This window comes from Haliaeetus leucocephalus, unplaced genomic scaffold (assembly GCF_000737465.1).
Source record: "Haliaeetus leucocephalus isolate CR32 unplaced genomic scaffold, Haliaeetus_leucocephalus-4.0 Scaffold932, whole genome shotgun sequence".
Taxonomy (NCBI): Eukaryota; Metazoa; Chordata; class Aves; order Accipitriformes; family Accipitridae; genus Haliaeetus; species Haliaeetus leucocephalus.
Genome location: NW_010973368.1, coordinates 17,004,033 through 17,018,250, shown reverse-complemented (window position 1 = coordinate 17,018,250; position 14,218 = coordinate 17,004,033). Strand labels below are relative to the sequence as shown.

The 14,218-nt window shown below is 40.6% G+C and overlaps 1 protein-coding gene across 1 annotated transcript in view; it reads right to left on the bottom strand.

Moving 5' to 3' along the window:
- PPP2R5C (protein phosphatase 2, regulatory subunit B', gamma) overlaps window positions 1-14,218 on the bottom strand; it is an 85,912-nt gene that overhangs the window by 71,223 nt on the left and 471 nt on the right. The window contains exon 2 of the mRNA XM_010583951.1: window positions 12,848-12,913. The gene's annotated coding sequence lies outside the window, so the exon portion shown is untranslated. The remainder of the gene's footprint in view (window positions 1-12,847; window positions 12,914-14,218) is intronic.

Sequence of the window (14,218 nt, the reverse complement as noted above, 5' to 3'; positions counted from 1 at the left end):
TGCAGGGTTGTTTCTCTTACATGTTCTCACTCCTCCCTCCAGCTGCAGTTTCTGTTCCACAGCAACTTTTCCCCTCCCTGAATGTTATCCTAGAGCTGCTACCACCGGCACTGATGGGCTCGGCCTTGGTCAGCGGTGGGTCCGTCTCGGAGCCGGCTGGCTTTGGCTCTGTCAGACACAGGGGAAGCTTCTAGCAGCTTCTCACAGAAGCCACCCCTGTAGCGCCCCCCCCCCAACCTTGCCACACAAAGCCAATACACTACTACTGCACAGGATTCTGTATTTCAATATTGTGCTTGATCCTAATGGTGTTTTTCTGAACTGGCTATTTTCCACTGCCACCTGTTTTTTGTTCATTACTTTGAACAGGAAAAGCTGCTTTCCTGTTTCCTCTATTCCCAAACAAGTTCACAATTTCAAATTAACAAGTGCTTACATGTGCTTGCACAGATGCGCACACTACGGTATCCTAAGGTAACACACACCTCAGGAAACAAAGTATTCTAAATAGCAGATAAATTCTAAAATTAGCCAAAAGTAGTTATTTAAGAGGATGGGTAATGTTTCTAATTAGAAATGTTGAAAGAAAGCATTTTTTGTTGCTATGGCAACTTCCCATCTAGCAGTGATGACTCCGGTGTAATTCTAGCCCTGAATTGCTGGCCAATTTATCCAACAGATTTCCTCCTCCTTCCTACCATCAACCATGATCATCCCTGCTCTTCAGTCATGCTCCAGTCATTCAGCCAGCACGTACCAGAAAGCTGTGAAAACACTTTCCAGTTCATTATTATTTGAATACTGCACTACACAGCTGTACCAAACAACCTCTGCAAGTGGCACTATGGTGCTACCACAAGAGAACTGGCTTCCAGAGCTTGCAGACAAGCAGCCCTTGGATAGAAGGGCACCTGGAGAAAGTGGGTTAAGTCAGCTTAAGCCCCACAGCTCAGCAGTTTTAACCACTCCTCTAAAAAGAAAACAAATTCAGACTAACAGTTCTGTGTATTCATTTGCTAAAGATTTCAAAGTAACATACTTAACTTTTTATGAAGGTACAGTGCTCATTAGTTTACACTGAAGACCTGTCATGGTTTAACCCCAGCCAGCAACTAAGCATCACGCAGCCACTCTATTACTCCCCCTCCTCAACTAGACAGGGGAGAGAAAATAAAACAAAAGGCTCGTGGGTCGAGATAAGGACAGGGAGAGATCACTCAACCAATTACCGTCACGAGCAAAACAGACTCAACTTGGGGAAAATTAATTTAATTTATTGCCAATCAATCAAACCACAGTAGGGTAATGAGAAATAAAACCAGGGGTTGGGGTCAGTTCATTACACGTTGTCTCTGCTGCTCCTTCCTCCTCAGGGGGAGGACTCCTCACATTCTTCCCCTGCTCCAGCCTGGGGTCCCTCCCACAGAAGACAGTCCTCCACAAAATTCTCCGACATGGGTCCTTCCCACAGGCTGCAGTTCTTCACAAACTGCTCCAGCGTGGGTCCCTTCCACGGGGTCACAAGTCCTGCCAGAAAACCTGCTCCAGCGTGTGCTCCTCTCTCCACAGATCTGCAGGTCCTGCCAGGAGCCTGCTCCAGCACGGGCTTCCCGCAAGGGTCACAGCCTCCTTCGGGCACCCACCTGCTCCAGCACGGGGTCCTCCCCGGGCTGCAGGGGGACAGCCTGCCTCACCATGGTCTTCCCCACAGGCTGGAGGGGAATTTCTGCTCCAGCACCTGGAGCACCTCCTCCCCCTCCTTCTTCACTGACCTTGGTGTCTGTAGGGTTGTTTCTCTCACATGTTCTCACTCCTCTCTCCAGCTGCTGTTTCTGTGCCTGCCACAACTTTTTGTTTCCCTTCTTAAATATCTTATCCCAGAGGCGCTACCACTGTCACTGATTAGCTCGGCCTTGGCCAGCGGCGGTTCCAACTTGGAGCCGTCTGGCCTTGGCTCTGTCGGACATAGGGGAAGCTTCTAGCAGCTTCTGACAGAAGCCACCCCTGTAGCCCCCCTGCTACCAAAACCTTGCCATGCAAACCCAGTACAAGACCCAAGCTCAGCTTCTTCCTCCCAGTAACAAACCAAACTACTTCAGAAACCACAACCCCTGAGAATAACCAATGGACATTCTGCTACATCAGTGAACAATTCAACTTATTTGACACCAAAACAGTCAAACTACAGATACATTTTTATTGATTCTCTTCCCGTGACTAGAAAGGGAAATACCTATTCTCCCCCTCAGTCTGTCAAACAGCTCCCTCCTACCCAAACGTTTATATACTCATAGACACATTCAATTCCAAAAGTGCTGATAAACCCCTAAAAATGTGTAAAATTGCTCTGAAAAAACATCAGATTGAGAATGTGTTTCTTCAGATCATAATTAAAACCCAAACATCAGGTTTTCTGATCAATTTAGTTTTCAGAAGCTAGAGCTTTACATACTTTTATGAACATTAAGACAATCAGGAACAGTGTGATTCCGACTTTTAACTTCTGCTTTTAACAACTGAAAAAAAAAAAATAGAGTTTATGTTCCTCAGTGCCCTTGAATAAGCCTAAAATGAATTCAAGAGAGTGAAAGGCAGGGACGAGAGAAGGAGGTTTCTTGCCAGTCATGACAGTTCAAGATAGTCCTTGCATCCCTTCTTCCCTTAAGTCCTCCTGCATCAAGCAGGATGCAGTACATTCCTTGTCTTAACATCACTGTTTTGAGCAAAGTTGGATCCTTCATCACCCCGACTTGTACACAGGGAAGCATAGGTCAGAGCACAATACTAAGTTTGTGACCAGGGAAGAAAGATGTGAGTAGACCAAGCACATCTACAGTTACAGCCAATTTTCCTTTTTAAATTAAACTGATCAAACAGCCCACATGGCAACTTTTACTTTTGGCCAGCCACCTACAACATAAGAGAGAGAGTACTGGGATCTGGAAGGAGGATCTACCCTGCATCCCCTGTATGTCAACAAGTCTTTCAGTAGACTCTATTCTTCCCTTTCTGACAGTCCCCCCAAAAACTGGTATTCAAGCTACCTTGACCAAACATGGGCAACCAGAAGAATTGTGCCTGATCTTAGCTTTCAAAGCACACGCACTAATAACTGATCTAGACCAAAGCACACAAAGCCTTCTGCTCCACAAAATCAAGAGCCTAGCCAAGCCAAGCCTAGAGTGGGGTCAACTCTATAACAATGCAGCAAGCTTTCATACCACTTTCTAAGATAAACTGGTCAGAGCAAGGTGAGGATCTGAAATTACAATAAAATCACCTGGATGCATCTGTCATTCAAGATCAAAAAAATTGGATGGCTTACTAGAGACAAAAATCAGATCACCGCCTAAGCACAAGGCAAGAGAGATTCTCTCTGCCTGAAGAAAACACAGTGCTAGGCAGCACCCCATATGGCGTTTCTTGATACAGATCAGTCTAACACTAATCTGCAAATTTCTTCCCTCTAATGAGTATCGCCACTGAATTCAAGGGCAGCAGCAAGCCACATACCAGCAAAAACCTTGATAAAAACTCTGGACTACAAAAGCTGGATAGGTGAACCTTGTATCAATTAACACATGATTAAGACTCCCTGTGAAATGCAGGTACACAGAGCAAAAAGCATAGAACACTTTTAATGAGAATCATTAGTCTGAATCTGAGAACAGAGGGAGAATGCTTCTATTAATGCAGAATTAATCCCTTCCTTCTTTTTCTTTTGGTATAGTAAGTCGCCTCCATGGACTTATTTTTCATTAAGATAAACAGAGTTCTGAACTACAGCACTCAGAAAAGCTCATTTCTTACCAAGGCAGCCTCAGAAGGGGTTATAAAATCATTCTGGATTATATACTGGAAATATACTTACAATGAAACTGAAATACAATTTACTGAAACTAAACAAAGAACATAAGAAAACATGAAAGGCACATTTATAACTTCATTTTCAAAACTGTATGAGGGCCCAGTATGTAATCAAAGTAATTCGGCTAAGAGGTTGAGGCCTAATATATAATCAATGTAATTAGGCTGAGAAGTTGAATTTAATTTAATCTCTTGAGATGCGAACTGAAATCAAAGATCAAGAAGTCAAAATGGGTGGAGAGCAGTAAAGAGCCTTCCATGCAGTTTTTTCCCCTCTGCAGTAACTTCAATGTAGTGTGAAAATCTCTGAACACTCCAGGAATCTTGAACTCTGCCACGGAGCTCTCCCCTTTGCGGATCTTCATCTACTGTTTTGGGGGTGGGAAACAGGGACAGATCATACCTGGCATATGGCTCAGTAGCCATCAACCTGGTAAACATATCCACAGCATTACCTGCAGGAGGTGAGCTGGTGGTGTTAGATTAGCAGTTGGGACCAAGGTAAGTTTTTCAAGACCGCACACTACCAGGAGAGCAGTATTTGTCAACTGATTTCAATGCTGTGTTGTTAACATCACCAGTTCAACGTGCCTTCCAACAGGACAATACCAGAATAAACTTTTGTTGTTATGGTACGAAAGATATGGCCTGACAGAGCTATCCAGACAGCCTACAGAAATTCTAGTTCATGCAATCACTGCTAAGGAGCTTGTTATGGAGCAACTAGCTACAATCTTAATGTCAGTCAATCTACTGAGACTCAGTGCAAACTATACAAAGCTTGATATGGATTCTTAATCATCTGGACACAAACAGGGGCATTGATCCATAAACAACCCAGTTAAAAACAGGAGCAAAACAACATGCTTGCTGGTTACCATTCTGGATGGTAAACAGTTCTGAGGATCTCACTTTGTTGAGAAGTCTTGCTACTACACCATTATTGTTCACTAGTTTCACCACCACAAGACTGTTTGGACAGACAACTTACTGAGGAGCCTCTGGAGATGCAGCTTGTGGTGCTGAAGGCTTTGGTTGGTTTCGCACAGACCACAATTTTGATTTCTATTGTTTTTCCTCAACAAAATCATTTGCCAGAATGATACCTGGATTGGCCAGCTAGAATGATCTTTGCAGCTACCTTTCTAGCAAGTATGTTTATTATCATTCAAGATTGTCTCAGTGATTGGATAGTCCAGTGCTAGTCTCAGCATAACTTACTGTGTTTTTATTTGGTAAGATAGCAAGAGCTGTATCCAAAAGCTTTGAGGATCCATGTTATTATAATGATAAACAAAAAGACTAACTTTTCAACAGGGTGGTGACAACAAAATTTATATATTTTAGCACACTGTAATCAGCACTCACTGATTTACATTGTAGGACTTGTTTAGCAACTGTGATTTTGCATTTATATATAGCAATGCTACTGTTGGCTACTCTTGATGTCCAACTGTGGAGTTCCATTAGTGTTTTGTCAGAGACAACATGGAGTTTGTTGAATTGCATCAGTAACTGGGAAGTTCCCTACAAGCAGTGAAGGTCATCTGGCCCTCTTCACTGTGGAGGAGCGCCCACGGCAAGTTTTACAGTCACAGACCATTTTAGAAAACTGATCTACAACTTGCAGAAGCTCTTCCACCTTTCTTGCTGGCGTTTATTTTTCAGGACACAAAGCATTGCTTGCATTTCCTGTTAGCTCCTTACACACAAGGCCCAAGTTTTATCTTCTAAAGAATTGTATCATCACAGCTTTGTGCAACACACTTGACTTGCGACACATCAAACCAATCCCAGCAATTGCCAAAGATGTCTCAGCATGGTGTACTGCATCCTTCACATTCTTGCACTGTAATTTTACATTCATAGTTAAATATCAGTAGCATAAGGTTTGGTTTCCATTTGCTCCTCGTAAACTTTTTTTTAACTAGTTTACTCCAGGAACAAACTGACATTTGATTCCTTTCAGTCAGAGATCAGATCTGCAGCCTGAGGTTGTAGAGTATTGGCAAAGATGATAGGGTGCCCAGCCTCAGACTACAAGTGGATTGATGCTGGTTTGCATTTGCTGAACCACCACCATCAGTGAGTACCTGGTACTTCACAAACAGGCAGCAAAGCAACATTTGTTTCTTAATGGATCTTCTGTAATCAATCTTCAAAGAAACAAATGCCCCCAGAAAAGTAAAACTTGTTACCTGCAACCATCAGTTAGCTAATTAAATATGATTAAAACTAGATAATGTCCTAAGTACTATTTCAAAACATTTGTATAAATACAGAGATGAAGAATCTGAAAAACGATGGCCTGGCTTAAATTACTTTAGTTCTTGATTTTAATTTGTAATTTCTCTCTGATCAGCCTGAACCACCCTTTTACTTTCAAAAAAACCCAACAAAAACTACCATTGTGCTTCTTTATATATATACACACATATATATGGACACATATACATGTAAGGTTCCCACATTTAAAGGAAAACACACACTAACTCATCTCATTTGCTTTAAGGCCCAACTCCTATACTTTACTGTAAATTTTAATTATATAAAGCTACTGATGAGCTAAGGCTACTGTATATGTGGCTTTACCAATGATGTCTGTGTTCTTGTGCTCCCTGATCCATTCCCAAGTTTCTCACTTCACATACGCATATTGAAATGGTTTTTTGCTTCACCCCCTGCCCGCCAATGTGGTACTTGTATTAGATTGCATACAAGAGAGTTATAGTCCATGACAAGGTCCCTGGGCATTTAGTAGTATAATAATAAACTTGACCACTTCTAAAGAACTGCTACACCAAATCATTTCATCTTTGGCTCTCATCATGCTTTTACTTTACATGTCACTATAAAAGTTTACTTTTCAGTACTTCAGACTGCTAAACCAAACAGTGATGAAGAAGCATATCAAATTATAGTCACTATAAAGGTGTAGCAAACAATAACATTTGGCAGTCATCTTTTAAGAAGTATATTCAGGAATGGAGCAGGATTTTTTTCCTAGATTTTTTTTTTTTAAATTGCACCCCAAAGCCTGAGGAGGAGGGGGACAACGACATATGAACAAAAAACCAAAATCTACCATGCCACTTGTAGAATTACAAATTTATTCTGGCTTCAAATGAAATTGAGAGCGGAAAAAAGCCAAACAAGATTTAATGTTTGTAAAGTCTGTGAACATATGGGTGGATTCAAAGGCTACCTGGTTTTTCTTACTACTTGTATTCTCTATGGGATAACTATACTAATAATTCTGTATTACACTTATGCATTAATAAACTTTGAGAGGACTCAAGTGTTCAAGGAGTGGTAGGCCTTAAGTCCTACAAAAAAACCTGAGAAACAATTTGAAACAAAGGATGAAAAGGATGTTTTCAGTTTACAAACTGCTGATACCCATTTTTGAAGGCCACTTTGCTCCTTTGATTAGAACAGCCTTTGCCTTCACTGCTGTGTTTCCATTCAGGAAGGATTCAGAGAGTTTAAAAGCATGATTAGGAAGTAAAGGATATCAAGTACTGAAACAAACCACAAACCAAAGACCTCACACACCATATGTTACACAAGTGGTTGTCAGCCTTGCGTAAGAACTAGAAGGGCACAGGATCCTGTTTTCAGAAGCATCTCCTTATAGGTAACAAAATACTTGTATACAGCAGTGTTTGATACACTTGTTTAATCAAATCCATTAGTTTTAAAAGCATAAGATTAAAGTTACATAACAAGCACTGTTAAGGTAACGTCTTTCACTATTCAGGTACATTTGCTCTGGATGCAGAAGGAAATTCCAATTCCCAAAAACAATAAGACAAGATGTCACTAAAAATTGGAAATAGGAAATTACAGAAGTTAAAAACAAAAAAACGCATAGCTGCTTTAAGAGTAATACATACTGCATCTTTCTAGTCAGCAAATAGCATCTCATTTAGTACTAAAGGTGTATTCACTTGCTACACTTAAGTATTTTTAAATGGTTCTATCAACCCATTAAAAAAAACTGTCAAAGAAAAACAGAACTGCAAGCCACAGACAAAAATTACTTTTCAAATTATTTTTTTTAAAAGAAGTTGGCACACCAGTTTAAAGACAAACAAACAAAAAAAACCCCAAAGCCCACAGACTTTATTTACATAGCTGGTACAAGAGAAAAATCCATCCTGATTTTATATAGTTTCGGTTTTAAGTCCTGTTTTGCTAATGTTAGAAGCAAAATCCCAAACCAATAGCCCCAGAAAGCTTCAGAAAACCAAAGGTCTAGCACTGTCCATTTATAGCCCTTCTGCAATTCAAGCTTGAGAGGACTAGTTGTTCAAAATTTCAAATTCATTTAATAATACGAGTACCTCTCTTCTTCCAAATTAAAGAAGACCAATTTCCAAATCAATTTTATCTACTGCATGGGACTGACTCATGAAAACACTGGCTATTTTGCCTGTCAGTCCAGCTGGGACGTATTACTGAATACATACTGAACAAATAGCTAGAGTACAGCTAGGTTTGTTATGTGTTGTATTCAGCAGTCAAACATAGCTTATTGATTTGGTCCACTGAAAACTTGGGGATTTGGGGATGCTTTATTACAGGCTATCAGCCATTCCTGATCTAGGTGGCTATATAACTGGCATCAAACTGACAATATGGTAGGGAATACTACCAAAACCCTTAAAACACTGTTTTATGTTATAAATAAATTAATACTGAACTTCAGGCATTAATTAAAAGAGATAAATCCGATCTATGCTAAATATATATCTTTGTAAAAGACATCTGCTTCTATGAAGAATACAGAAGAATCTTCTGCCTCAAGGATGCTGAATTCAATGCACCCAAGAACGTTGTGCCACTGAGTGACAGAGATTGCCGACCTAACAATAATAATGGAAAAGAGCTTAAATGACAGCTGCTTTATACAAGTGACAATAAATATATATACAGAGTCACATGCAGATACAAATTAGCATACTAAACAATTAAAACAGGATAATGTCAGCTGATTGAAAGAACGTTCTGTGACAAGTAGATATTTCCAGAAATTATTTAGGAGCAGTCCCAGTCCTAATACATGTGAACAAAGTGGGGAAAACAACCCCAGAACTTTCGGAAAGGTATTCTCCTCTCCCTCAACCTCCAGAACTCAAGCTCCTCTGCCATAGTCCACAATGAGTTGCCTAATAAGTACTTACCTGTGCTAAGACTTTCAAGTTGTACTGGGTTTGCATGGCAAGGTTTTGGTAGCAGGGGGGCTACAGGGGTGGCTTCTGTCAGAAGCTGCTAGAAGCTTCCCCTATGTCCGACAGAGCCAAGGCCAGACGGCTCCAAGTTGGAACCGCCGCTGGCCAAGGCCGAGCTAATCAGTGACAGCGGTAGCGCCTCTGGAACAAGATATTTAAGAAGGGAAACAAAAAGTTGTGGCAGGCACAGAAACAGCAGCTGGAGAGAGGAGTGAGAACATGTGAGAGAAACAACCCTACAGACACCAAGGTCAGTGAAGAAGGAGGGGGAGGAGGTGCTCCAGGTGCTGGAGCAGAGATTCCCCTCCAGCCCGTGGGGAAGACCATGGTGAGGCAGGCTGTCCCCCTGCAGCCCAGGCAGGTTCATGGAAGGGACCCTAGGCTGAAGCAGGGGAAGAGTGTGAGGAGTCCTCCCCTGAAGAGCAAGGAACAGCAGAGACAACATGTGATGAACTGACCACAACCCCCATTCCCTGTCCCCCTGTGCCTCAGAAGGGGAGGAGGTAGAGAAAATCAGGAGTAAAGCTGTACCCGGAAAGAAGGGAGGGGTGGGGGGAAGATGTTTTAAGATTTGGTTTTATTTCTCATTACCCTACTCTGGTTTGATTGGCAATAAATTAATTTTCCCCAAATCAAGTCTGTTTTGCCCATGACAGTGATTTGAGTGGTCTCGCCGTGTCCTTATCTCAACTCACAAGCCTTTTGTTATATTTTCTCTCCCTTGTCCAGTTGAGGAGGGGGAGTGATAGAGAGACTGCGTGGTGCTTAGTTACTGGCCAGGGTTAAACCACGACAGGTTTTCAATGTGAACTAATGAGCACTGTAGCTTCATAAAAAGTTTAAGTACATTACTTTGAAATCTTTAGCAAATGAATACACAGACTTGTTAGTCTGAATTTGTTTTCTTTTTAGAAAACAAAACCTCAGCTAAGCAACCTTCTAAGCCACATACTGGCCTAAAGCAAAGTATACCAGGATGGAAGACCATACATCTACTCTGTTTCTGAATCTCTCTTCTTGAGTATCAGCTCCTGACCTCACAGCAAATAAGAAGAGAGGTCCATGTTGCTCCAAATGTAGCATGGCTCTTTTGGTATTGCATCAAGTAATGAAGGCATAGCTAATGCAAGAAGAATTATCTTGTGTTCTTTCCCCTAAATATCTGCTTGGTGGGAATGCTGGAGACAAGAAAATAGGCAAGATAGACCTTGCTTTCAAACACAACTACAATCGGATTCTTTGAGATTTAAATGAAGACTTATTGACTTCAGTAGGTCACCTGTGTACTGCAGCTACTATTTAGTACTTCTCTACACACTTATGGGCTATTGCCGTAATTTTCACACTGAGACAAGCATCAACTTAAGCAATCTTCACCCCCTTTCAGCATGGGCATCCTGACCTGGCATACCGGGAATCATTTCAATCCCTTTTCAAACTGGCCATACAGCTTCATTCAACTGAAATCTCATTTCCCTGACTGCAAGACAGGAAAAACACTTGATCATTTTTGTAAATATTAAGATCCGTTGTACTTTTTTATCTATAGAAGTCCAAGGCATCATGAATTTAGTTAAGTGCTATGAAAGTGTCTATAAATAAAGTATTTGTGGGATGCTGCTGCTTGTGTTGTCCCTGTTCTTTGAATAGCAGTTTCTAGCCTTTACAATATGCTATTTGCATTAAATGCATATGCATTAAACGCATTTTGAGGGGAAAAAGTTAAATGAACCAGCATATTTCCTAATCTACTCATAGTCCAGAAGAGGATTTTTAAAAAGCCATGTTAAAACACATGTAAAAGGAAATATGAAGACAACCTTCTCTAAAGAAAAAAAAAAACAAAACCAACCCTAAAAATGTATTCAGTGCATTCCAGAATATTTCTGTGTTTACTCATCTCCACTATGTTAACAAATAGTTTCTGCTCATATAGGCACCAACTAACATACATCATGATTACAGCCAGCCACAATAGAAAGCAAAGTCTACATTACTATTTGTGTGCAATTACTCTATTAAGTTAATGAGTCAAGCACTGAGGTGTTCAAAATTATATGGAGACTAAACAATGCCCACTGGGAATGGCAATCATACTATATGTGCCAGTCACATTCCCAGTCCCTTTCCCATTCTGCCCCTACTCACATATGATTAATTATCATAGATAAGTTAACTGTACTTTTCATTGGGAATTCTACCTGGAAGGACAACTGAAAAAGAAAAATGCATGAACACTACAACATATTCTCCTATTGACATTCATCTCTCACATTTTAAGTTAAAAAAGAAAAAGCTAGCTTTACAAACACAGAAGGAAATTACAAACAAAACTGCATATACATTTTCAGTTAACATTTAAAGCTCTCCACTAAATAACTATGGGAGCTTTACATCCTATCCTGACGTACCAAGAAGGAATAAGAAAATCAGTTTTGGTCTCAGCAGCTTGTCATTCAGAAGCTTGAGAAAATAAGCAGTCAACAAATATACAGCAAAGATACTGATAATGATGAGCCTTACAACTGCACAGAAACTAAAATTACAGCCAAGAAGTAGTACTCTTTTTAACATCACAGCAATATACTGTAAAGACAGAACGTATTACAATAAAGTACATCTATTTACACCATTATAAACATCTATACTGATACATTTCTTATTTCATTCTATGAGCTTTCCTAATAGCTAAGATCCCTCCTAGGAGCTAGGTTCCCTCCACCAAAACTCAATCCCTTTTTAATCTGAATTTGCCAAAATACTTGTACAAATAGTTTACAAGTTTTAATGATCTTATTAATTTCTGACAGTAGCATGCATCTTTCTGCACAACAAACAAATGAGAACTCACTGAAGTGTATCAGAAAGAATATACTTAATATTCCCACCCACCTACCCCCAAGTCATTTCAGGGAGGGGAAAAATGGTAAAGCTGGGTGAGTATTTTGTTCTCAAACATTATCTTTCAGTATCAAGACATGTAGTTTAGAGGCTGACATACATAAACTTTTCAGTGTAGTATTTTACATTTAGGCTGTTATGAACATTTTAAAGGAAATTTCAGAAGCCACCTATGCAGTAGATTTCCAAATGAAGCAAATCTGTTAATTCTGAGTTTCTGGATTAATGTGGGAAAGGGAGTGAATAATGATTTAATCAACCCCTTTCAAGTCACTGCACCTTTCTGGTGGGCAAAACAGAGTAATACAGAAGGACACCCCCCTCCCCCCCCAAATTCAGCATCAACCATAGATTAATCAGACAAAATGGAACATTCCATTGTATACCTATAAAAAGGGAAAAAAAAAAAAAAATCACACAACAAAACAACTGGCAGCCTTTGATTGAACCTAAGGTCTCCTGACAATGTAACAGGCTACTGACACACCAACATCAACAGTTTGAGAGAAGAGAGCTCTGGGAATTACAAAGAATGATAAAAACTGCAATGAACAACTAGAAGACAAGCCCAAAACCTTACGATAAGACCTTATAAATATTCATCTATTTCCTTTTTGGTTAAGACTGTAGCAAGCAAGCATTTATTTACTTTAAATAAAATTAACTTCCTCAAAAGCATCTTAAGAAGACTTTTTGTCAACTATTAGGGTAGTAGTTCCACAACCACCTTCCCTCAAAGCCACCTGTCATGTCAAAATTATAACAATCTAGAAAAACTTAAAACACTCTTCAAAAATCATGACAAATTTGCCTTAAAAAACCCTACATATTTTAGTAATATTTACCTCATGTTCTTGGTTATCTTGTCCATCTTTGCCACTTTTTGCACTCTTGACTGATTTTGCAGGTTCCTTAAAAAAAAAGTTTGCAGTCTCAGTTACTTTGAAAAGGAGGTCTACACAGATTTTCAAGTCAAGAAATAAGGGGTTTTTTTAGACACTCACTAAGAATACTAAAGTTGACAGGACAAAAATTATACTGTTTCATTGGAAGATCTTAATGCTGAACTACCAGTCTCTACAAAGCTGCTTTAAACATTTTTCATCTGCAGAAAGGTTTCAGAATTTTATTTATGCCTCAAAATTCACCCAAAAGATGAGTTTTCACATAGGTAAGCAGGCAGGGACAAAGAATGCAAGTGATTTGAACCATGTCTAAGAATTTACCCTTGCTGTCTTTGGTTTTTAGCTTGAGGAATATTTGTATTTAGTTTAGCTTTGAAATTGGCATCAGTGCAGTAAACATTTTACACTTCATTATTCTGTCTGTTCTAGGGGCTAGAAAGTCTAGTATTAGAATTAGGCCCACAACTCAAATTTCTCCTTCCCAGCATTGTACTCAACTTGCACCCTTCACCCATAGCATATTTAGCATATTTTTGAGATTTGTTATTCTCATAAAGTATGAGTGTTTTTAATATCAAAGGGGGCAAAGATATTGGGGAAAAAGTTAAAACAAACAAACTCCTGTGAACCACAACACCCAACCTCCCCACATCTAATTTTAAAACGATGCTGAAAAACTAAGACAAGCAGAAGTCAAACAAACAGAAAAGGTCTGGAGGGATAGCAGCTGGATGAGGCAGACAGTATATTTCACTGTTTCTGACTTCCACTTATATGGCTAATTGCCTATTACATAAAATAAAGTGCAATCCAGTTAACTTTCTGTTGGATTTATAAGTTCTCGTGCGAGCCCCTTTCGTGGCTGCCAGACAAATCACTCCCGGGAGCTCCGGGGAAAACTGAGGCAAAGCGGGGCCAAAGCTAGATCCTCTCCCACTGTGAGGAGAAGAACACGAAAAGATTTCGAGTGGCGATTAATGCTCCTTGAGGGCTTACGGTGGTCCCTCAACCACAACTTCAACTGCAGCCAGAGCCACGCAGCAGTGAAACTTCCCGGGACAGGGACCGAGCAAGCAGCTGTGGGGACAGACAACCCCCCCAACCCCCCAGCCCTGCCGCCATGAAAAACTGCCCCCCCCCCAACACACCCGGGCCGGCCCCAAAGTAAGAGACACCCCCTCCCAGCTCACCCTTCCGCCAGGCACGGCTGAGGACACGTTTCCCACCCCCTCCCTCCAGCGCTCCCCCGCACGCCAAAACCACGGCCTCCCTCCGGTTGCCCCCCACTCCGCGCCTGCCCACCGCGGGCTC